The following is a 25,388-nucleotide window of genomic DNA, read 5'->3' on the forward strand; positions in this document are numbered from 1 at the left end:
GTACCTTTATGGTCTCTCCAGCAGCTGGAGATGTCTAGCCAGGTACATTCCAATTGGTGCATTGTACTCAATAATGGGTCTGATGAGGGAAGAGTAGAGGGGCAACATTACACACTTAGATCATGATGCAAACCCTTTTGTGATCAGATGGGTCACATAGAAGGATTTTCTAACCACTTTGGCAACATGGTTATCAAAGGAAAGCTGACTATCTACTTGGGTCCCTAGATCCCTTATTTCTTCTTCAGATTTCAGGGGATTACCTCCTATGTTGTAGTTTGCAGGTACTCTGTTTTTTCCAAAGGGGATTACTACACATTTTTTTGCATTTAGCTTGAGACCATGGCTTTGACACCATGCATCAGTCTCATTTAGGCCCTTCTGGAGGATCTCCATGTCGGCCAGAGACTCTATTATAGCATCCAGTTTGCAGTCGTCCACAAACTTAGTCAGCCCCAGCCCTTCCGTGCTTGCCTGTACTTCTGAGAAGTATATGCCAAACAGGAGGGGCCCCAGGACAGAGCCCTGAGGCACACCACTCGTTACTGGTCTGGATTCGGACATAGATCCCGCTACTCTTACTTTATGGGATCTGTCTGAGAGCCAGTTTGCGATCCATCTTGTGACATAAGGGTTTATGCTTCTGCAGCAGAGGGGCTAATCACTAAATCTCTATCCAAAAGAGAATTTAAAATATCATTTTTAACATCATCTGGGGGGTTCAGAGAATGCAACCAAGCCCACCTCCTTAAAAATCATACCAGGGGTCATAACCCTGAAGGAAGTATTAACAGTATCATAAACATACTGCAAACAATGAGTAGTGACCTGTGCAATAGAAGAAACTAAGTTATTTAAAGCTGAGTTTTCTTCACAAGAAGAAACTGTAGATAAAACATTCCTCATACTGTTACAATATATCAGAATAAACTTTAACATATGAGACTGACAATTTAAAATTCTGAAATTCAAAGTTGCAGGTAAGAGGTGTATACTGCAGGTAAAACCAGTTCATGTGTAATGATGACGGCAGCCATATCACTGACCAAAATAAGGCTATAGGGTAGTGTAGTAAGACTTGTAAGGTACAGATAACAGCACTGACTAGGAAAGTAATGTCTACTACAGGAATATACTACTTGTTAATTGACATCTTTCTCTCCCCTCCAACTTATCTCCAACAATAATCAACATACCCACCCCAACTGGTATGTAATAACTCTGATAATGTCCAATTGTTTGATAAATATTTTAATAGTTCACATGCATGTGCCATATTGAATTATTCCAACATTGTTGGCATGGTACCATCAATGTACCTGCATGCTTTTCTTATTACCACTGTGGTCCCATATATACAGGTGTTTTGTTTGCGATGCAACTGTTCCATATCTGGTGTCTGGGTTAATGGCAATATCTATGCATGCTGGTATACCTAACCCTGGAATACGTTGACTATTACTAATCCATATATGATGATGAAATCTAAACACTATAGCACACTTGGGAAGACCGGTCCCAGCAGACCCACCTGTCCCACCTCAGCTGGTGGTGGCTCCGAGCACCAGCATGTCTGGGGCCCAACCCTGGACCTTCCTGTCCATTAGTCCTGCACCACCTTTGAGTGGAACTGCCTCAGGGAATGGGGCTCACCCCCCAGGATATCTGTATATCTAATTTTAGTTGCAACTTTCTCAGGTAGCACTTGAGGTCCAGGATAACATCCGCCGTGCTGTCTTTCTGTGCTGGAATGAAAGAAAAGCCTTTCTTCAGTACTTCATGATGGCTTTCTGAGAAAACTCGTGTGATGAGGTTAAAGATATCACCTACCCCCGCTGGAGACCTCAAGTTGGTGCTATCAGGTGCTGGTATCAGTGAACGGGGAGATTGATCAGGGTGATCCATCCCAGTAATACTACTACTGTATCCCATTCCCTCTCCTTCTTCCCCTGCGATTGTTGTTCCCCCTCCTTCCCTCAATATTGTTGGTGTTGTGGTTCCAGTTTTGTTCATTACCCCCAGGTCTGAACCTGGTATAAGTCCTGGTTCTGGTTGTGAGTCCTGCTGAAGATAAAAATCATTATTGTTGCACTTGTGTTGTTGTTAGAAAACTGGTCGTTCATTGGTGGGGTCTGATAAACCCCTCCTTGATTGATTGCACTATCCGGTGTCCTACTGTTTCTGTTGTTGTCCTTGTTGTTCAGACCTGGGGGGTAATGAATGAAACTGGAACCACAACACCAACAATATTGAGGGAAGGATCCCTATTGGTATGCACACGGCACCACAAGGCTATTACTGTCTGACCAATTTACCTTATGTAATTGCGATTGTAATGTTAATGAAAATGAACACAGCACCCTGCCTGTTCACACTTTACTATTGGAAAGGAACTGTTGTTAATTTAAATGGCCTGCTAGAGCTAATGTATTTAAAGGAAGTGAAAATGGTTGCTCATAGTTATGAAACATATCTTTCTGAAGAAGTCTTGATAATAAATAAGACAAAAGTGCTAAAGTACTACAAGAGTTGTTGGTGTGATTTACTATTCTTTGAATGCTGTTATTGTCATTAAGTTCATTTCTTTGTTTTTATATATATATATATATATATATATATATATATATATATATATATATAAATATATATGAACATATATTCATGCGAATGCCTGCATCCACACACACACACACACATATATATATATATATATATATATATATATATATATATATATATATATATCTACACCTATATGTCTACATATACACAGCAAGTTACATATATGTAAGCAGATATATATCTATGTAGGTATATATAGACATAGTTATATATATGTAAGCAGATATATATATCCATATAGGTATATATATAGGCATACATGTGTAGATATCATTGGGAGATTAAATCGTATGTGTCCACATGCACCATTAATGGGATTGAGAGGCCCCAAACAATATAAGTCTTGTACGAATAGGTATACCCACCCCCCCACAGCCAAACACGTCCACCCTGCAATACACTACCAAGTGTTGCAGATACCATAACCAGGTCCTGACATGACATGGGCACAAGATTTTAACAGTACTACATCCCACCTGTATGATGTCAGGCTAGTATTGGTAACATACCATGCAATACAGTCTGGCACCCATAGGAAATGTAAAATGTGGAAGCTATCAACATCCCCAGGATACATATACACGGACACATATATGCAGATACAGATACACACACACACACACACACACACACACATATATATATATATATATATATATATATATATATATATATATACATATATATAGATATACATGGGACTATACATACACATACAGAGATATGTACAGTAAGATACTTGTGTAGTAGGTGCACACAATATGGAACTGCCACTATGCCTACAGTTAATACCCTAACAACTGGACACTGGATGAGCCACCCATACAAATGACATTTGGTGCCTGCAACATATACCCACAGAGAGGTCATAGGATAAAACACCACATACAGGTTTGCAGAAATGGAAAACCTTTATTTGTGTACTATTACAGTTTTATATGCCATGTCATATAGCTGTTCAAACACTGACATCCATATAAACAGAGTAATGCAACTGTGAAACAGTTATACTAATACAGTAGTCTGGAAAGGTTCACAACTGTTGCTGTCCAGGCCAAGCCCTCCAAATCATACAATAGTGAAGACAGACTGGGCCACAGGATACCCCACAATCAACAGTAAGTGATGCAGGTGTGTAACCAAGCAGCCGCTATCTACACTCTGTACACAATCACTAGGTGGTAAAGACTTCAGTTGACCAAATGGGATGTAACTGTTACATAACAAGGCATAACTGACACCATCACAGGCACACTGGCAAACAGAACAGTCTGTATGGCAGGAGGCAGTAGGCCTGCAGTAACCCACTTTATGTAAGTAATGGCAAGATAGGTGAAATGTATGGTACTGTACATCCAGATACCTTAAGACAGCTCACCCCTGACACCCCCACATTTTGTAACAGCCTAGGTTATGTATGGTGCATCCCCCCCAGATGCAATAATACAGGACTATATGCCACTGTTACATACACTGGCCTCTGGAGTGCATAGGGCACACATGTATTGTGTAGGTGAAGGCCACACATATATGGTCCCAGCCTCACTGTATGTGTGGGGGATACAACAGCAGTGGACTGCTGGCAGGAATGGCAGCGTGGTATACGTATATGTGCATATGTATCACTATCTGTATATGTGTAGACATATAATGCTCTGTATATGTATATATCTGGGTGTGTATTTGCATATCTATGTACATATACACACCCATCTATATATGTCGATATGTACATGTGTAATTATCTGTATACATATCTGGATAATCATATGTACATATATATTCACCATATGTCCTGAACATGGGGTGCAGCCCTACCTCAGCCCCTATAGTCCCAACTTCATAGTGCAAGGGGATGTCAGGTATGTATTGCAGGTATATTAGTAGACTATTGCTACTGTAATAGGGATTGTCTTCACAGACACGGTGTGTGTGGGAGGTCACATCTGCTTTTCATATGTGCGCCATTGGCTACTGACAGACATCCTAAGGACATCATAGTACAATACCGATGCAAGCACTTAATGCTCCTATGGACTACAGAAGAGACATTGGCCAATAGATGTGGACATTCTGACACACTCTGTACAGTCCAGAGGTATACAAAAAACCCCTTAGTGCAGAACATGTGGACCAAGCCTGACAATATGGATGTTAACAGCCATGTAGATGGGTATAACACATAATGACTGGTATACATTTACCCCAATATGTTATGCATTTACACACCCCTGTCTGTTCTGACACATAATAACTGCTGGTACAGATGTGCCATGGCCACATACTACACACTAGATATTGACATACATCTGTACAGCATCCCACCACTCTGTCTGACATACATGACTGTTAAGAGAGGCCTGGCAGCAGTACATCTGGCAAGTATCTGGACATGACATCTCACTGGGTAAGTACACTAAGCTGCTAGGCATGTAACAAAGCACTGTGCATGCTACAGGCAGACTGGCTCAACACTGGCCTACATCTCCTATGGGGGAATGCACATGTACCAGCAAATATAGCAGGCTCTACAGGCATGTCACAGCACAGGGTAAGATTCACCTGTGTGAAAGTGCATAACCACAACCAATGTACAGCCACAGCCACATATGGTAAGCTAGCATAATATTACAGTATATGGACTATCTGTCCAACACCATCAGCATATGTGCCACTCACACACTAACCCTACATATACTGGGCCACTACACAGTGTGGCCTGATGCCTGTCTGTGGTATGGGACATGTGTGTGTATGGCCCTACAAACATGTAAGCCTATACAGTAACATACAGTGGACCAGCATGTAACATCAGATAGGATGGGACCTAGAACAATGGCATCTATCACAGTCTGTACACAGGCCAAGGTACATATTAACAATACACAAACTGTCAACATTCACCATAAGTACACAGACCTCAGTATTGTACAAACAACCACAGAATGTCCAGGCTATGTCATCAAATATAACCCCTTCTGTACATAACATGTGTAGCAGTCTGATATCTCACTGGCTTGTTATCAGATATAATGACACTAATCATGGTGTACAGCACATATGCACCTCTTAATGCATGGCATATGTACAAAGGTTGACAGAGTTGTGGCTGGAAGCACATAGACAAGGCCAATATTGACATGTTGCTGTGATAACATCATGCATTTACTGTTTTAACAGGGTTTGTCGCAACATATGCCCTAAGAGGGATATGAAGTCAGTAACTGTCACGGCTTTCACCATTTACAGACTGCAATCCTCACACTACCTTCTGCAGTTCACAGATACATGGTCTATGGGTAACACATGAAACCAAAGGCACCACACACTGCCCAGTCTGCAGATGACCCTACAGATGGAGAGTCCTCATAAACATAGAACTGACATGACAGGTATAAATACATGTTTGGCAGCCATATCTGCACACACTCTGTTAAACCAACATTACTTTGAATGCAGTATAGCAGCACTTACAGTCTGTATTCGGGTCAGGCACATCTCCTTTCTGTGTGTTAGCCTGTTTCCACAGTGTATATTGTCAAAGGTAAATCCCCAATCCATCTGTGATGCTGTTTGCCAAACAACAGATTGAGTTCCTGCACACTGTGAATGAAAAGGCCCAACACCAACATGATGTTCCTAGATACTGGAGTGTGTTCCATGCAGTTGGCTATGGGAATGTTACCACAGCTGTTCTACATGCAATCACCTAAGGGAGGGCTGCAATTCATGCAGAGGCCATCAGCTGATCATGAGCATTACCTAAAATACATATACTGCTGCCTAAGCAAAGCAGGTGTAGGTCTCCACATCCACCAGTGAGGGAGTAAGAGAGACAGGCAGAGGCAAAGACAAGTCAGTGAGGGGTGGAAGAGTAAAATTTAAGCATGTTAGTGTCACACACCTACCAGCACAGGATATCAAACCCCTGACGACTATGTAGTGCTACCACAGTTCTATGCATTTATTGGATGCACCACATAGGTTACCTGCTGTGGAGCCCACAGAACATATATGTGATGGTGAGTGACATGTGCAACAGGGATATGTTAGCTATACGGTATGTGAAGTACACGTGCCTGTCCACATGAACAGGTGCCAGCATCAGCACAGCCACACTCTCACAGGGACACACACACAATGACACACTTGACAGGGTCAGGATTACAACCCATCACTAGTGAGATTGCCACAACACATTACTGTGCAGTTATCACATGCACCACATGGGTCATACGGAGGTTATATGGGCAAAGGGTATGGGGAGGTGTCTGACATCAGACAGCATGCTTCAGTATGCCAATGGTTGTTGTAGTGAGCATGGATGTGATCATACGCATCATACAACACACACACACACACACACACACACACACACACACACACACACACACACACACACACACACACACACACACACACACACACACACACACACAGGGTGCAAGTACTGACACGCATGGGCATTTCTGCACGGGTATGTAGTGGTCGACTGTGCCAGACGGCTATACAAGGCTAGATGATGGGTATACCTTGGCATCAGGCAACATGACAATGGTCTGCACTGTGGCTCAGGGCTGTAGTTTTTGCATTTGCACACACAGGTGGGTATTGTGTCTCACATCCAGTCACCTGGGTGACTATTGTGTGTGGCCAGTGCTGTGCATCGCTTGCCATGTATGTGTTCCATAGTTCATGACATGGATGGTGTCTGGGATATGCACACCTCCCACATGCATGTACATTGACATGTGGAACTGTACCTGGGGTGTTTGGCCCATGTTGTGTAGACAGATTATCATCAGATGTGCCAGTCTTGACCACCTGTGGCGGGAACTAGTAATGGATAGCAGGTTTACCCTGCACCTACATTGATAGCATGCTAACAGCATTCCCTGGTGTCAGTGGCATCTGTAGATACAGGGCTTGTTTTCAGGCATGGTATGTCCTTTCTGGGTCACATGTGATGGCAACGCATGTGTTGCAGGTGTCCAGTGGAGAACATGGGGAAGTTGCACTGTCTGCATGCACGTGCCTAATGGACAGATGGACAGGGTGCCATGCCCTCTGTAGCTCACTGCAGTCACTCCATAGTTACTATCAGTTGCCAATATGCAGTGCACTACCCACATATTGGCTGTTGCCTAGGTGTGTGTGTGTGTGTGTGTGTGTGTGTGTGTGTGTGTGTGTGTGTGTGTGTGTCTGTGTGTGTATGAGACATGGGTTGAGAGTGTGCTCTGAGTAATACTGGGGTTGCTATCTGTGATTGCCTGGGCTTGATGTCACATGTATGGGTATGGATTTGCACCTCAGCCTCACAGCTATTTCACATCTGTTATCCCTGTATGGTGGACATTGTGATATATCCTAGTGCCTCCATATAAGAAATTTGCAAAATCCAACACATTGGGCCCCGGTGTGACACACGCACACTGGATACGAGTTACAAACACACACCTGTTATGTTGGGGAGTAGAATCCCTACCTAACTTGTTTTTTACACTACAGCACTATGCAGTTATAATACGTGCCATGGAGATTACTGGAGTACTCATTCCCCAAAGGTGTATATCACATTGGATGACATCAGGAGGATTGCCAAAGTAGGACATTCGAATTGTAGTGAGTATGGCTAGGCTAAAATGCATTGTTCCCTACACAGACATTGACACACACACAAAACATCCACAACCGACATGTGTAGGTATAGAACCCCTAACAGAGGTCTATATCACACTACAGCATGGAGTTGTTATAGGACGCACAACAGTAATTACTGGAGAACTTTTTCCCCAAAGGTGTATTTCACAATGAATGACACAAGCAGGATTGCAAAAGTAGGGCATGTGAAATGTACTGAGTATGACTAACCTAAAATGCATTGCTCCCTAAACAGATATGGAAACACACACAAAACATCCAGAACTGCCATGGGTGGGAATTGAACTCTACCAGAGTTCTATATCACATTATAGCAGTACACAGTTATGGCATGCACTATGGAGATTACTAGGCTACAATCTTCCCAGAGGTGTATTTCTAGGTGAATGACATCAGCAGCCTTGCCAAAGCTGAGCATTTGAATTGTAGGGAGTGTGACTACCCTAAAAAGCATTGATCTCTCCACAGATAGACACACATGCATACTTGCCAAGTCTGGGATTAGAACACCTACATAACTAATTTATTACACTACAGCAGTACACAGTTACAGGACACTCTATGGAAATTATGGGGTTGCAACTTCCCCAGAGGTGTATTTCTAGGTGGATAACATCAGCAACCTTACCAAAGTAGTGCATTTCAATTGTAGGGAGTGTGACTACCTTAAAAAGCATTGCTCTCTACACAGACACACACCAAGTCTGGGATTAGAACTGCTGTCTACCTAGTTTATCACACTACAGCAGGACACAGTTTTGGGATGCACCACAGAGATTACTGGGCTACAGTTCTCCCAAAGGTGTATTCACAGTGGATGACCTCAGCAAGCTTGTCATAGTAGGGCTATGGGAAGGGCAGTGTGTGTGTGCATGGGCTATAAACCATTCATCTAGATGTTGACACACCACATGCGGGCACACACAGGGTCATATTTCACAGGTACGTATATACAGATGCTAGATGACACCTTCCTTGTACAGTCATGTTGCACAGCTAGCACGTGCACCACATAGTCTGTACTGCTGACAGATACTGGTAGCTAGCATCTACAGTGAGTGACATCTGAACCTCATGTGGTTATGGCCCTTTGGCTGTGTGCTGGGTGGGACAGGCCTGGATGGCTCCTTGTCACAGTCACCCTCTTTCAGACATCTATGTACATCTACCTTTGGCTTATTATAGTGTGTTGTCCTTAGATATGTGTCTGTATTCCTGTCCATTGTGTGTGCAAAGCATGTGTGGTGCATACTGAGGAGTGTCTACACTAACATCTGCGACTGCCAGTTATGTCTGGTCCACTGGTATTTGCAGACAAGGCCTTCATGTGTTTAAGTGTGTGAGCATGCACAGTATGACCTTTCAGTGTGTAGTTGACTGACATTGCCTTTATTTCTCAAAGTGTGTGAGCATGCCCAGTATGCCTGTCTGCATTGAATGTGCGGATCAAGTCCAGGTAGTCTGTAATGAAGTGCTGACCTATGTGCTGTACACCTAGAGGTAGCATACTGTTTCTGCAGGGTATCCGTCAATCACATGGCATTGACTGTTACTACATTTCTACATGGGATGGGGGAGCACACATGACTATTTCTACATTTCTACACAGGATTGGGGGAGCACACCTGACTGTTACTACATTTCTATGTAGGATGGGGGGTACACCTGACACTTGTATACATTTGCTATGACTGTACTGGCATGTCAGGTAAATCATTTCATTCTGTAGTCTTACCTATCATGCTGCCTAAAGGCATACCAGTGTACTACAAATCTTAGCTTTTATTTGCCTACATATTAGTTTCAGACTTCCTACCCTTCAGAACTGACATCCCACTGCTTGACGTGTAGGCCTGGTGGAGAGGTTACCCATAGGCATCATTCAGTGGCCGTAGCACAGAATTTATTTGTGTTTGTCTACACCTGTCCTGCTGGCTGTGACTGTTGTTGGGTATGTGAACCCCCCTGACTGGCATGTGTGAGTCACTTACCTTGTGGGTGTCCCAGTATTGAGAGTGGTGCTGCAGGGCTGCCTATGTTTGATGCACATAGTACACTCCCTACATATGGTTGAGCACAGGTAGTGTAATGTTTGGCATCCCTTTTACTGTATGTGAGAGTCAGAGAGAGTTGTCATTCCCTGGGTACCACCTGTGCCAGTGTATGTGCTATGCGTTGCCTCTTTGCCAAGGCCAGGGCATACTGGGCACACCTCCTTATGCCTACTGGGGCAGGCTTAGGTTGTTCCTCCTCCAAGTCACTCTGTGCCTGTGTAGGCCTTGGCAATGGTGGGGGGCTGTGTGGCCCTGCCCCATGTTGCTGCAGCTTTTTCTGCAGGATCATATTGTGTAGCGTGGTACATACGAGGACGATTTGGGTACATGTAGCTGGTGAGCACTGCAAGGCTCCACTGGATGTGTTCAGGCACTGGAACAGTGACTTGGGCACCCCAAACACACACTCTACTATAATTCTGGTCTGTGCATGTGCCTCATTATGGAGCTCTTGTTCAGGTGTGTGTGCATTTCTGATGAGTGTCATCAGCCATGGCTCCAGTTCGTATCCAGCATCCCCCACTAGGTGACTGTGAGAGATGTCCCCAGTGGCAAAACTATGGTATAGCTGCGTCAGATGCCAGATGTGGGAATTATGATAGCTTCCAGGGCAGCTGACACACACATTCATTATTATCGCACACAACCTGGCAGTTGATGGAGGGGAAGCCCTTGCGATTGATGTAGACTCTACCCTGCACACCGAGTGGTGCTTTGATGCATATGTGCCTGCAGTCTATAGCACCCACTACCTCAGGGTATTCTGCTATTTGGTGGAAAAGTTGCATATTGCTGGCTAACACCTCACGGGTGTTGGGGAATTATACATGGTCACCGACATGCGCTGAAATGGCATCCAGGAACTGGTGGATTACCCTGGATGCTGATGCCTGTGAGATCCCCATCATATCCCCAGTTGGCCTTTGGAAGGTACCTGTAGCTAGTATTCTTAGGCCTACACATATCTTGGTATCCACTGGGATGAGTTCACCTCTGTTAGTTCTGTGTGTCAGGCATGGCCGGCACAGCTCAACAATTTGCTGTAGGAGGTCTCTGTCCACCCTATAGCACTCCACTATCTCTAGCTCATGTAGCCCCTGGTAGGTCACCCTGGGTCTGTACACTCTTCTCTGCCTCCTCATTGTGGCTTGGTTGACAGCATTCACATCCTCACCACCATCAGCCTCTTCCACAAATTGTATGATAGCTATTACAGCCCCTATAATTTTGCATTTGTGAGTGTTAAAGGTTCCCTGCTTGTTTACATAGGTGGTGTAGAGTGTGAGAAAAACCAGGGGGGAAGGTGTTTGCATAGTTTATAGTAGTATTCTGGGCTGGGCTTGTCTGCTGCCTGTGTAATTGGCTGATTCTGATACATTTCACCTGCCAGCTATGCTATTTCTCCTTGGTTACCTTCCTACTGCTGTTTTCCCTTCCCATTGCCTTCCTGTTTAAGCCCAGGGGTGCGCCACTCAAACAGAGTGCACAAATGTGCACTCTGCTGCTATTTCCTGGTTCAACTTTTTTTTCTGTCTTTAAAACCCAGTGCATGGTGTGCACACCTGCTTAGGCATTGTAAAGAGTGCTATGCAGGTTTAGACACACCCCATAGCTTAGCTGTGCTAAGCGAGGAGCAAACCCGAGCCATAGGGCTCCAATCCACTTACAGTATGCCTGGCACACCCCCACATAATGTCACCTAACTCCTAGGCTTGCACCAAGCTATTCCTACTCTTACACTGTTAGGACCTGACTCACATGCCGGGGAAAACTGGAATCCACTACCCTTCCCCTCATTTGCATAGGATTGTCTGCTAATGCATGGTTACATGTCTCACACTGAGCCTCCACCCTTAGCAATCACTGCTTACTGGCCATGTTGTCTTCTGCCTGCCATTGACTTGCATGGCAGAATACTGATTTTAGTTAGAATGCGTAATTTAGGCTTATTTTGTTATTTTCCCCCGATCCCGTTTGCGCGCCACTGTCCTATGCTTAAACAGCCGAGATCGGCTAAAAAAAAAGTTGATTATTTTATTTTTTTTCACTGTTTGCAATGCCACTGACCTTATACTTGGCCATTGGCATGCGTACTACGTGATATGCAGCCTTTATTTGGAGCTGTCACAGCTCTGTTTTGGATTTTGCAGATATGTACTTGGGATACTAACCGAGTACATTTCTACAGATTGCACTAGTCCTGCATGTCCTGTTGCAAGCTTCCTGGATTGTTAAATCACCTTATTTGCATAGATTTTTCCTGCAAATGGGGTGATTTGCAAACAGAGGCTTAGTCATGCAGGATTAGTGCAGGAGCGCTCATGCACCCCCCTGCAGGCTGTTCCTGGATCGCACGGCAGACATACTGCCTGCTGGAGCTCCTGCACTGATCTTGCATGCCGTGCAAGCTATAGAATTTGTGGGATAGTATTTTTGATGGACACTGAAAACACTGGAATGAGAGCCCTCCACTGCTGGAAGAAGGACTGACCATGGTCAAGCAAAAGATGGTGCCTTTATTCTCGGGAAAACAAGCAGTGAAACTACCAGTCCACAAAAAGTATTTATTTATTTATTTATTGACATAAAAAAAGACAGTAAACAGCACTTCAAACTCAATGGCAGCCCCTCAATCTTAAAATAAACAACATTTCTCCATAGAAAATAGCTTATTAGTTAGATAATTCTACTTTTAAACTAACAGAAACAATGGGTTCTCCATTAAAAAGTATGTTCCAGTCTCGAGACACTCCAGAAAAACACAATTCTCCCAATTTTAAAATAAGAAAGTAATAAAACATCAGTAAAAAGTAAGAAAATGGAAGGTTTCCCCCAAAGGGAACTTATCTGCCCCAGTAAGGAAAGCAGAAGCTAACCATTCATCCTCAAAAGCCTCAGAGGAGAATAGTCTTTGGCATTAGTAAGGCTCTGAAGGTCTTTACACCCAGACTTGTCTTTTAGTCAGCTCAGCTTGAGATGCTTGTAAGTTTGGGTGCATGGAAGGTGCCTTGAAGATTTGGAAGCTGGCCAGCTGTTATATCCTTGGCAGTATATAACCATATTGCTAAGGCTACTGCAGCAGTGATCAGTATAAAGAACATCTGTAAATCTTAAACCGTGGGATTCATGAATGAAAAATCTCCGTGCAGGAGCAGTGTAGTTGCTCCTACACAGAATATGGCCACCAAGTGATCTAGGAATGCGCCGTTTTAATGTGCACAAGCGAGCCAACACTGTTCCTGCATGGAAACCTGTGTGGGATGCTAACTACCTCATTTGCTGGTGAAAACCTTGCAAATGAGGTGAAATAGTGATCCAGGAAGCAGGTAGGTACCTGTGCAGGAACAGTGTAAGATGCAGAAATGTATTTGGCTACTAGCCGAATACATACATTTCTGCAAAAATGAAAACTGAGCCATGACAGCTCCAATAAACACATGTACCCTAATCTGTAGGCATGCCAGTGGTCAAATATATGGCCATTGGAATGTTAAAGTGTTTAATTTTTTAAAAAATAAAAGTTTATTATTTTTTGGCCGATCACGGACGTTTAAGCTTAGGGAAGTGCAGCGCAAATGGGATCGTGGGGAAAATACAAAAAATTAATGTGAAAAGTCCATTTTAAGGGAAACCTGTATTTTGCCATTACACTCAATCGCAAGCAGAATCAAAACAATGACAGGGAACAGTGGTTGCTAAGGGGGAAGGCTCTTGTGTAGTGCAGTAACTATGGATTAAGGCAGTGGGGTATATTAATGAGGGGACTTATACTGAATCACAAAATTCTTTTGTCATGTTGCACCTAACCATGTAGGTGCTGTAACACCATCATGTAGGCAGCAGGAGCAACTAACATGAAAACGGGGTGTGTTATGCTTGCTGTAAGCACATTGGAGCTCCGTTGCCTGGGTTCATAGGTTCATAGGTAGGTACTAGGCTATCAGCTCAAGGGCCTAAGTAAGCCTAGCCAACAAGGTTCCCTGGCTTACACCACCCAAGAAAGTTATTTTCCTGTGCCCCTGTCAAGCAGAGCCACAGAAGTGATCCCTAGGGTGTATTTCTATTTCCCATCCACTCATCAAGATTTTTCTTGAAGAGTGCAAATGAGGAACTTTGCTTGACATAGATGGGTAGCTTGTTCCAGAGTATGGGAAGTCTATGGTACAGGAATCTATCCTTCCAGCAAGTCCTGTTTATTGTCGTGACAAGGTTTAGGTCTCTAGAGCATGTAGCTCGGAGGGATTGGGATTTCTTTAGGTGTAGCATGTCCATCAGCTCTCGGTTTGACATAGCTTTATATGTTAGGCAGAGATCACCTCGGAGTAGGCAATATGCTATGAAGTAAACCTGGAGTTTTTTGAGATAGTCGGTGTAGGGCATCTGTTTGAGGCCAGTAATCCTCTTTGTGAGGTATTTCTGTGGCCTTTCCAGCTGCTGCAGATGTCTTGTGAAGTACATTCCAAAAGGAGCCTTGTACTCTATAATGGGTCTAATGAGTGTCAAGTAGAGGGGAACAATGACCTCTTTTTTCCTGGATGAGAACCCTTTTGTGATGAGGTGTGCCATGTAGAAGGATTTCCTGACTACTGTGGCATCATGCAACTATTCTCCATTTGCATGGGTGCCATGAAGTTAGCCACCTCTGTTTTTAGGATCCCAGTTAGCTTTGGAGAAGTTTTTCATGGTGGTTATCTTTGCTGGGAGGATGGGATGGATGCAGATTTCCAAGGGGATTAGTTTGTGGTCAGATCTAACCAGGGATGAGCTGACTATTGGTGTAGAGCAACAGTCACCCATGTTAGTAATGACCAGGTCAAGGATGTTGCTACCTCTAGTGGGGGTAAGAACAAGTTGGTCCAGGGCATTGGAATTAATGAACTCCAGGAAACATTGGGCAAGTGTATTGGTACATGAGTAGTTTACCCAGTTTATGGAGAGGTAGTTGAGGTCGTCTAGTAAGAGAGTGTAAGGTTGGACCATAATATTCTCCAGGGTGCTTATATATGACTGTATTGTGTATATATGTCCATGCATACAGACAGCTATGTACACCTGAACTGTCTCCACACACACACACACACACACACACACACACACACACACACACACACACACACACACACACACACACACACACACACACACACACACACACACACACACACACACACACACACACACACACACACACACACACACACACACACACACACACACACACACACACACACACACACACACACACACACACACACACACACACATATCAGACAGGATTGCCCTCAGCTAACTGTAGGTGCCCCATATGTGGTATAACTGCATCTGTTGTGTGAGATACTCACACATATATATGGGCAACAGATAACATATGTCAAACATATACACATAGATGCGGGGAAATGAGATACAGACAGTGATACACAGAGAGACACAGGGGGACACAGATAGAGTGAGTCACACACAGATATACTGAATGCCATACAGTGAAGCAATGTCTTGCTGTGGACAGTGGCATACCAGTTGTAAAGAGTTGCAAGTGCCAGCATAAAAGGTGAGCCCCATTGTGTAACAATACTGAGGTTGAGTTTATAATATTGCATCACATGTGTGTGTGTGTGTGTGTGTGTGTGTGTGTGTGTGTGTGTGTGTGTGTGTGTGTGTGTATGTGTGTGTCCCCACAGGTCCAAGTATTATGAGACTCTTCCTACTCAGTACACTTCACATTGCCTTACTTCACATGATCTGCTGCTTTCATTTACCTTAGAACTTCCATTGGACATTGATCACACCTAAAAGCTCTGTAGCATGTGCAATAACTGCATAACACTATAGTACAAATAAATAGATAGGTAGGGGTTCAAATCTTAATACTATGAACTGTGTGTGTGTGTGTGTGTGTGTGTGTGTGTGTGTGTGTGTGAGATAGTTGTGCATGTAAGAGTGAGAGTGTGTGTGTTTGTTTGCAGATGAAACAGTTTTAGGCCATCCCCACCTGCAACACTTCCCAGTGCCCCATTTTATCACTCCTGCTGTCATTCCCTTTAACAGCACCTTTGGCTAGTTTCCAGCTTAGTATGTCCTGTAGTGTGTATGATAACTGCGTAACACTATAGTACAAATAACTAGATAAGCAGAGGTTCTACTCTCAGATCTGGGAAATGTGTGTGTGGGTGTATAAGTGCATGTGAAAGTGTGTATGTTTGTAGGAAGAATTATTTTGATAAGTTCCCCACCCACTGGCATACTTATCAGTCATGCTGATGTCATTCCCCTTATCAGCACCTTTGGCCAATTGTCAGGTCAGTAAGCTCTGTAGCATGTGTGATAACTGTGTAATACTGTTCTACAAATAACCAAATAGGCAGGGGTTCTCCTCTCAAATCTGGCAAATATGTGTGTGAGTGTGTATGTTTGTAGAAAGAAGTATTTTGATAAGTTAGCCACCCACGGGCCTACTTTATCAGTCATGCCGATGTCACTCCCCTTATAGGTTCATAGGTGTGTACTAGGCTAATGGCCCTGGAGCCATTGCAAGCCTACCCCTTAGAAGTGCCCTGCCATTGTGCCACCCGACATTAGTTCCCAGTGCCCCCATCAAGTAGAACCACTGGACTGATCCCTGGGGTGAACTTTCTATTACCCATCCACTCATCAAGATCTCTCTGCAACAGGGTCATCTATGTGCTTTGCTTGACATGTATGAGAAGTCTATACCAGGGCATGTGCAGTATCTGGGTGAGGAACCTGTCCCTCCAGCTTATTGTTTTGATTGTGGTAATGACGTCAAAGTCCCTGCAGTGTGTGGTGCAGAGAGATTGGGATGTCTTTAGATGTAACATTTGTGAAAAAGCTGAGTCAGACATGGCTTTGCAAGTCAAGCAGAGATTGTCTCTAAGTAGCTGATGCGAAACAGAGAATAGCTGGAGTCATTTGAGTCTGTCTGTGTGGGACATGTGTTTAATGCCTAGGATCATCATTGTGAGGTACTTCTGTGACCTCTAGCTGTTGCAGGTGTCTAGTGAGGTACATGCCAAATGGGCCATTATACTTGATGATTTGTCTAATGAGGGAAGAGTACACAGAGACGATGACCTCTTTCATCCTGGATACAAAACACTTGGTAATGAGATGTGCCACATAGAAGGATTTCCTGACCACAGTGGCAATGTGGTGGTTAAAGGAGAGGTTGCTGTCAACCTGTGTCCCCAGAACCTTAATAACTCCTACAGTGTTCAGTGGGCTCCCATCAATGTGGTACTTAGTGGGAACTGAGATTTTACCAAAGGGGCTGATGGTGCATTTTGTGGTGTTGAACTTCAGGCCATGGTTTCCACTCCAGTCAGTGGTCTCAGTGAGGCTTTTCTGTAGGATGTCTGCATCATTTGTGGAGTGGCTCTCAGCTTGAAGATGTCTGTGAACTTGGTCAGCCAGAGTTCCTTTGTGTTGACCTGGACTCCCGAGAAGTAGATGCTGAACAGGAGAGTATCCAGGACTGATCTGTGTGGGACTCCACTTGTGACTGGCTGCCAGCCTGACTTGGAGCTTGCTACTTTCACACTGTGTGTTCTATCTGTGAGCCAGTTTGCAACCCCATAGTGATATAGGGGTAGATCCCTAGTTTGGTGGGTTCAGCCATAATTCCTGACTGAGAAATGGTATCAAGAGCCTTGACCAGAGTAGTGTAGGCTGTATGCAGTGCCTTACTGTTATACACAGCCCTGGTGACTGACTCAAAGAAGTCAACCAGGTTGAGCAGGCATGATCTCCCTTTCACAAAGTTAAACTGTGTGGGGTCCAGAGTTAGGAGATTACCTATATTTTTGCCGATCAGGTCCCTGATGATGCACTCCATAGCTGTACATATTAGACTCATCAGGCTAATGGAATGATAATTCCCAGGGTCTGTACAGTGTGCCATTTGGGAGGGACAAAACTTGAGGTGAGGCTGTGACTGAACAGAGCACACAGATGTGGTGCCAGGTATCTTTCTAGTCCATGTAGAACACAGCCAGGGATTATGTGGGGTCCCATGGGAGCTGTATTCTTGCTCATGGACAATGCAGGTGGAACCTGGATGACAGTAATCCTGGGTGCCTAGCATTCTCCTGGCATTCTAAGTGTTCTCCTGGGGGGAGAGAGAGGGTAAAGCTGGCATTTAATGTGTTGGCATGAATGTTGGCAATATTTGTTGGCTCAGTTTAGGAGGTAGCTTTATGCAGTAACTCAGAGCACTTCTGGGTATTGGCGTGGAGGTTCTTGATATAACTATCAAAGGATTTGTGATTGTTGACAGTGTCTGCTGCAATTCTGCCATCATGGGTGGCTTTAGATGATTTCTTGTGGGATTTCAAGTTGTTGTTGAGGCTAATAAGGGAGTTTTGCCATTCTTGGGACTCCACCTTTTTCTGCAACAGTTTCTTCCTTCTGTTGTACAGGTTACTAATGGCAGAGGACCACCAGATTGGGCTCCAGTGTTTGGAGGAGAGTGTCATGGTTCTGCTAGGTATGGCTAGTTCCATGCATTGATGTACATGTTTGTGCAGTGCATCTGTGCATGATTCGACAGTCATGCAGGTATTTTCCATTGGCACGGGAGGCTGTGAAGTTAGCCACCTCTGCTTTTTATGAGTCCAAAGTCAGCTTTGGAAAAGCTTTTCAAGGTGGTTACCTTTGTAAAGGGATGTGGGTGAGATGTGGATTTCCATGGTGATTACTCTATGTTGGATCTGACCAGGTAGCAATTGACTACTGTTGTCAAGCAACGGTCCCATATGTTAGTAATCAATACAGGTCAAGGATGTTGCTTCCTCTATGGGTGTTAGAATAAGCTGATCCAGGGCATTGGAACTGATGAATTCCAGGAAGCATTGGGCCAGTATATTGGTGCTTGAGTATCTTTCCCAGTTGATGGAGGGGTAGATGACCTCTCCTACTATGAGAGTGTTGGGTTGAACCTTGATAGATTCCAAGGTGTTAAGGAATGTGGATAGAGAGTCTAGAGACATGGATGGGGACCTATAGCAGGCTATGACCTGGATTGCTCCATTATCCAATGTCAGTTGCATCTTAAATATCTCAGATGCATTATGCTGGGATACTTCTCTGGATGTGTGCATACTTGTTATTAATATGGAGACACCACTGCCTTTGGACCTGTGTTCCATGTTTTGGACAGGTGTGAAATGAGTTATAGGCTGGTAGTGCAGGGGTGCTGTCTACTGCTGTAAGCCAAGTCTCTGTTACAGCACAAATGTCAATGTTCTCCATTGTGCGGAGTGCTTTGAGTAGCTGCATCTTGGGATGCAGATGTCTAATGTTGAGCAGCATGACCCTCAGATTGCATATATGTATAACTGTTACAGTGGTAATTTCATTTGGAACACCACCTAAAAAGGCACAATAGGCATGGCAAGACACTTAGCCAGTAGCTGGAAACCCAGGGTGACAGATGCAGGCCATCTCTGGCAAGCCATTGCAGTCTGTCAATCATGTCATCCCAAGCAAACAGATGCTGGATCCCATGAGAGTGACACCAGACACTTAAGCCAATTGTTGAAGTCAATCATTTGTTGTTTGTACTATGGTATCATTCTGGGTGACAGTAGTATACTTCTCAGGGCTACTGTCATACCTGCCTGGCTCCCATAATCTGAGAGCTCTACCATGTCTATTTTCATATAGTCCATGGAGGTGCATCTCAGGTCATTCACACACACATGGATGATGACATAGTGATACTTGTAGTTGTTGTGGAGTGACCTGACTGGGTGTGTTATGTGTTGGATTCTGGCACCTGATAGACAGCTGACTGTTACCTCTGCCATGTTCAACCTAGTGAGTGGGACATCTGTGTGCCTCACTGTTGACTCACCCATTATTACTGTATCAGGCAAGGTAGTTAGCCTTTGGGGCTTAGGTTGAGGGGCACACTGTGTAGGTGAGATATGTGTCCTGTAGTTTGTGCTGTGTTGTTGTGGTCAAGTGAGTCTCTGTCTTGGTTGTCTCCACTGTTTGGGTAAATGTCTATTGAGTGCCTCTGTGAAGGTGGCTGTGTGGTTATTGTTTGTATGTCAGATCTGTGATAGTGGGTGTTCTGGAGGGGTATATGTTCCATGTGGTGTGTTGCAGGTGTTGGCTTTTCACCTCTTGATTAGCTAGTCCAGTCTTTGATGGAGAATGCATATCCTTCTAATTGGTGATATAGAGGGATCTCTCACAGGTCTGAGTGTTGAGAGTTTAGGGAGAGGGTTGTCTGTGTACATGAGGCAGTTGCAACAGTGCCTCAGAATGCCCAAGTGCACCAGGTTAATGGGAAAAAGCACAGAGAACTGCACTTTAATCATGCCAGGAGGGGTGATCATAACTACTAAATACTGGATCTAATTCCGTGAGGAACGGCTACTGTTGATGACTCTCAGGTGTGCTAGAATAATTGATAAAAAAACTGTTAAATTGCAAAGCTATTAGACTATTTGAAGTGCAGGAGAGAAAGAACTACCAAGATCTAAGGGAAAAACTGAAGGCAGACTTTTTGGCACCTGTAACACTTTACCTCAGCTGTGCAGTTCTCAGCACCTTTGGCCAGCAGTCAGCCCAGTAAGCTCTGTAGCATGTGCAATAACTACATGACACTATAGTACAAATAACTAGATAAGCAGGGGGTTTCATCTCAATACTGGTGAGTATTTGTGTGGTAATCATATACTGTGTGAGTTGCACCATTTTGAGTTGTGTACCACTCTTCCCATCAACTTACTTTACTAGCCCTGCTGATGTAATTCACCTTAGAAGTACCTTAGGACTAGGTGAAATCATGTAAGCTCCATGATGCATCTGATAGCTGTATAACACTAAAGTAGTAATAACTAGATAGGAAGGGGTTCTAATCTCAATACTGGCAGCTGTTTGTGTGTGTATGTGTTTGTGTGAGAATCATTTACTGTGTGGGTTATACCATTTTGAGTTGTGTACCACCCTGTAAACTTCCCATCACTGTACTTTACTAGGCTTGATGTCATTCACCTTAGAAGTACCTTCAGATGAAGTGAAGTCATGTAATCTCCGTGGCACGTCTGATAACTGCATAACACTGTAGTTCATAGGTTCATAAGTTTATAGGTGTGTACTAGGCTAATGGCCCTGGAGCCTACATAAGCCTAGCCCAAGAAAATTTCCTGGCATCATGCCACCCAAAGTTAGTTCCCAGTGCCCCTGTCAAGCAAGGTCACTGAAGTGATCCCTGGGGTGAACTTCCTATTGCCCACCCACTCATCAAGATTTCTCTTAAAGAGGGCCAGTGAAGTGCTCTGCTTGACATGAATGGGAAGTTTGTTCCAGAGTATGAGAAGTCTCAGGGTTAGGAACCTGTCCCTCCAGTATGGTCTGTTTGTTGTGGTAATGAGTTTAAGGTCACTGGAGTATGTGGCATGAAGGGATTGGGATTTCTTTAGGTGTAGCATATCTAGCAGCCTCTGGGTCAGACATGGCTTTGTAGGTCAAGCAGAGATCACCTCTAAGTAAGCAATAAGAGACAGAGTATAGCTGGAGTTTTCTTGAGTCTGTCTATATAGGGCATGTAATAAACTTTCAAGACCAGAAAAACAAACTAGCAAAAACCACTGCTAATTCAAAAGCCAAGAACTCGACTCAGGCCAGTCCAAAACGTAAAAAAACATGAAAAACAACAAATTAACTTCTTCAGACAAGCAAAAAAGCTTTTACAGTGGCTTAATAAAATTTGTTGTTTTTCATGTTTTTTACATTTTGGACTGGCCTGAGTCCATTCTAGGCTTTTGAATTAGTGATGGTTTTTGCTAGTTTGTTTATATAGGGCATGTGTCTAAGGCCTGAGATCTGTTTAGTGAGGTATTTTTGTGGCCTTTCCAGTTGTTGTAGTTGTCTAGTGAGGTACATACCAAATGGGGCATTGTATTCTATAATAGGTCTAATGAGGGATGAGTAGAGAGGGATTATGACCTCTTTCTTCCTGGATGACAAACCTTTTGTAATGAGATGTGCCACATAGAGGGACTTTCTGACTACAGTGGCAATGTGGTTATCAAATGAGAGATTGCTGTCAACCTATGTCCCCAGGTCTCTTATCACACCTTCAGTGTTTTGTGGACTACCGTCTATGTGGTAGTTCATGGGCACCAATTTTTTCCCAAAGGGAATGACAATGCACTTTCTGCCATTGAGCTTAAGGCCATGGTTCTGGCACCAGTCATTGGTGTCAGTGAGGCCTTTTTGTAGAATGTCTACATAAGTTGGAGAATCAGTAATGGCTCCCAGTTTGCAATCATCTGTGAACATGGTCAGCCAGAGTCACTTTGTGTTGGCTTGTACTTCAGAGAAGTAGATACCAAACAGGGAAGGACCTAGGACTGAGCACTGTGGGACACCACTTGTAACTGGGTTGGTAGTCAGATTTGGAGTCTGCTACCTTCACAATGTGGGTTCCATCAGTGAGCCAGTTGGCAACCCATCTTATTACATAGGGGTTTATGTCTAGTTTAGTGCATCTATCTATGATTCCTGAGTGAGGGATGGTGTTGAAGGCCTTGGCAAGATCTAGGTAGACTGTGTGAACTACCTTGCCCTCATCCACAGCTCTGGTGATAGACTCTAAGAAGTCTATCAGGTTGAGCAGGCATGATCTACATTTCACAAACCCATACTGTGTGCAGTCCAGAGTTTAGAGATTCCCTATATCCTTATTTATAAGGTCCATAATGATGCACTCCATAGCCTTACATATCAGACTCATCAGGCTAATGAGGCGGTAGTTCCCAGGGTCTGTAGTCGCTCTCCCTTTGTGGAGTTGGATGACCATAGCAGTGTGCATTCAGTAGGAACAAAGCCTGAAATGAGGCTGTAATTGAACAAGGTACTCAGGTGTGGTGCCAGTTCACTTTGTAATTCATGTAGAACACAGCCAGAGATATTATCAGGTCCCATGGAAGCTGTATTCTTGGCTTTGGACAGTGCAGTTTTTACCTGTGTAGCCATGATAATAGGGACTTGGCATTCCTCAGGTATCATGATAGGCCCTTTAGGGAGGTGAAAAGGGGGTAAAATTTACACTGAACCTGTCAGCCAATATGTTGGCAATATCAGTTGATTCTGTATATTTATTGCAATTGTGCTGTAAATCAGTGCAGATATGAGTATTGCCATGTAGATTCTTGACATAGCTATAAAATGCCTTGTGGTTGTCTTTAGAATCTGTAGCAATTTTGTTTTCCTAGCTAGCTTTAGAGGACTTGATGATGGATCTTAGTTTTTTACTGAGGCTAACAAAGGAGTTTTTCCAGTCGTGGGACTTTGCCCTTTCCTGCAACAGTTTTTTCCTTCTGTTGTAGAGTTTGTTTATGGTGGGCGACCACCAGAGTTGCTTCCTTTTCTTGGAGGAGAGTATCTTGGTTCTGTTTAGTATGGCCCATTCCATGACTTGTGTATGTGCTTATACAGTGCATTTGTGTATGATTCACCAGTCATTCACCTATTTTCCATTTGCATAGGTGCTGTGAAGTTAGCCACCTCTGTTTTTAGAAGCCCAAAATTGGCTTTGGAGAAGTTTTTATGGTGGTTTCCTTTGGGGGGGGGTGAGGGTAGGATGTGGATATCCATGGTGATTAGCTTGTGGTCTGATCTGACCAGGGAGGAGTTGATTACTAGTGTAGAGCAATGATCACCCATGTTAGTAATGACCAGGTTAAGGATGTTTCTACCCCTGGTGGGGGTAAGAATGAGTTGGTTCAGGGCACTGGAATTAATGAATTCCAGAAAACATTGAGCAAGTGTATTGGTACATTTGTAATTTTCCCAGTTAATGGAGAGGTAGTTAAGTCTCCCTGTATAAGGGTATTGGGTTGTACCCTAATATTTTCCAGTGTGTTTAGGAATGTGGAGTGGGAGTCTTGGGACATGGTGGGGGATCTATAGCAGGCTACAGCCTGGATTGCAGTTTTACCCATTGTTAGTTGTACCTGAAGTATCAATGATGCTTTATGTTGGGCAACTAATTTGGAGGTGTGCATATCCTTTATGAATATGGAGATACCACTGACTTTAATGCTTCGGTCCAGGTTTAGGGGCCGAAAGGTGTGGTATGAATTATAGCCTGGTAGTGCTGGGATGCTGTCTGGAGCCTTGAACCAGGTCTCGGTCACTGCACAGATGTTCATGTTCTCCATTTTAAGGAGTGCTTTGAGTGAGTGCATTTTGAGATTTAGACTTCTAGCATTGAGTAGCATAACCCTCAGATTTAATTTGCTTGTAGCTGTTACGGTAGTAATTTTGTCTTTAGTACATTGCCTAAAAAAGGCACTATAGGGGTGGCAAGAGCCTTGGCCAGTATCCAGAGTCCCTGGGGTGACAGGTGCAGGCCATCTCTGGTGAAGCATCGAGGTCTGTCGATCATGTCATCCCAGGCAGACAGATACTGGATACAGATACTGGATCCCCTTAGAATGACATCAAAAAATTGGCCAATTGTTGATGTCACTCATTTTCTGCTGGTACTGTGGTATAATTCTGGGTGATGGTAGGATGATACTTAGAGCTAGGGTAATGCCTGTCTGGGCTACAAAATCAGAGAGCTCCTTTATGTCTCTTTTCATGTAGTCCAGGGAGGTAAGTCTCAGGTCATTCACACCAACATGGACAATGACAGAATCATATTTGTACCTGTTGTGGAGTGACCTAAGTATGTGAGTTATGTGGCAGATCCTGGCACCCAACAGGTAGCTGACTATAACTTTCTCCTTATTCAACCTAGTGAGTTGGACTTACTATTAAGTCACCTATGACTAGTGCATTGGGTAAGTTGTTTTGCCTTATGGGCTTTGGTTGAGTGGCACACTGTTTATGTGAGCTATGTGTCTCATGATTTGTGCTGGGATGTGGTGGTTGTTTGCGTTTCTGCTTTGGAGGTCTGTGTTGTTTGAGCAGGTTTTTATTTAGAGGATCCATGAAAATAGGTATGTGTTTTGTGCTACTATGTGAGGGTTGTGGTGGAGAATGTTCTGGAGGGCTATGCGTTGAATGTGG

The sequence above is a fragment of the Protopterus annectens genome, chromosome 7.part0 (genome assembly GCF_019279795.1).
Source record: "Protopterus annectens isolate FY-2018-M chromosome 7.part0, PAN1.0, whole genome shotgun sequence".
In the NCBI taxonomy this organism is placed as follows: domain Eukaryota; kingdom Metazoa; phylum Chordata; order Ceratodontiformes; family Protopteridae; genus Protopterus; species Protopterus annectens.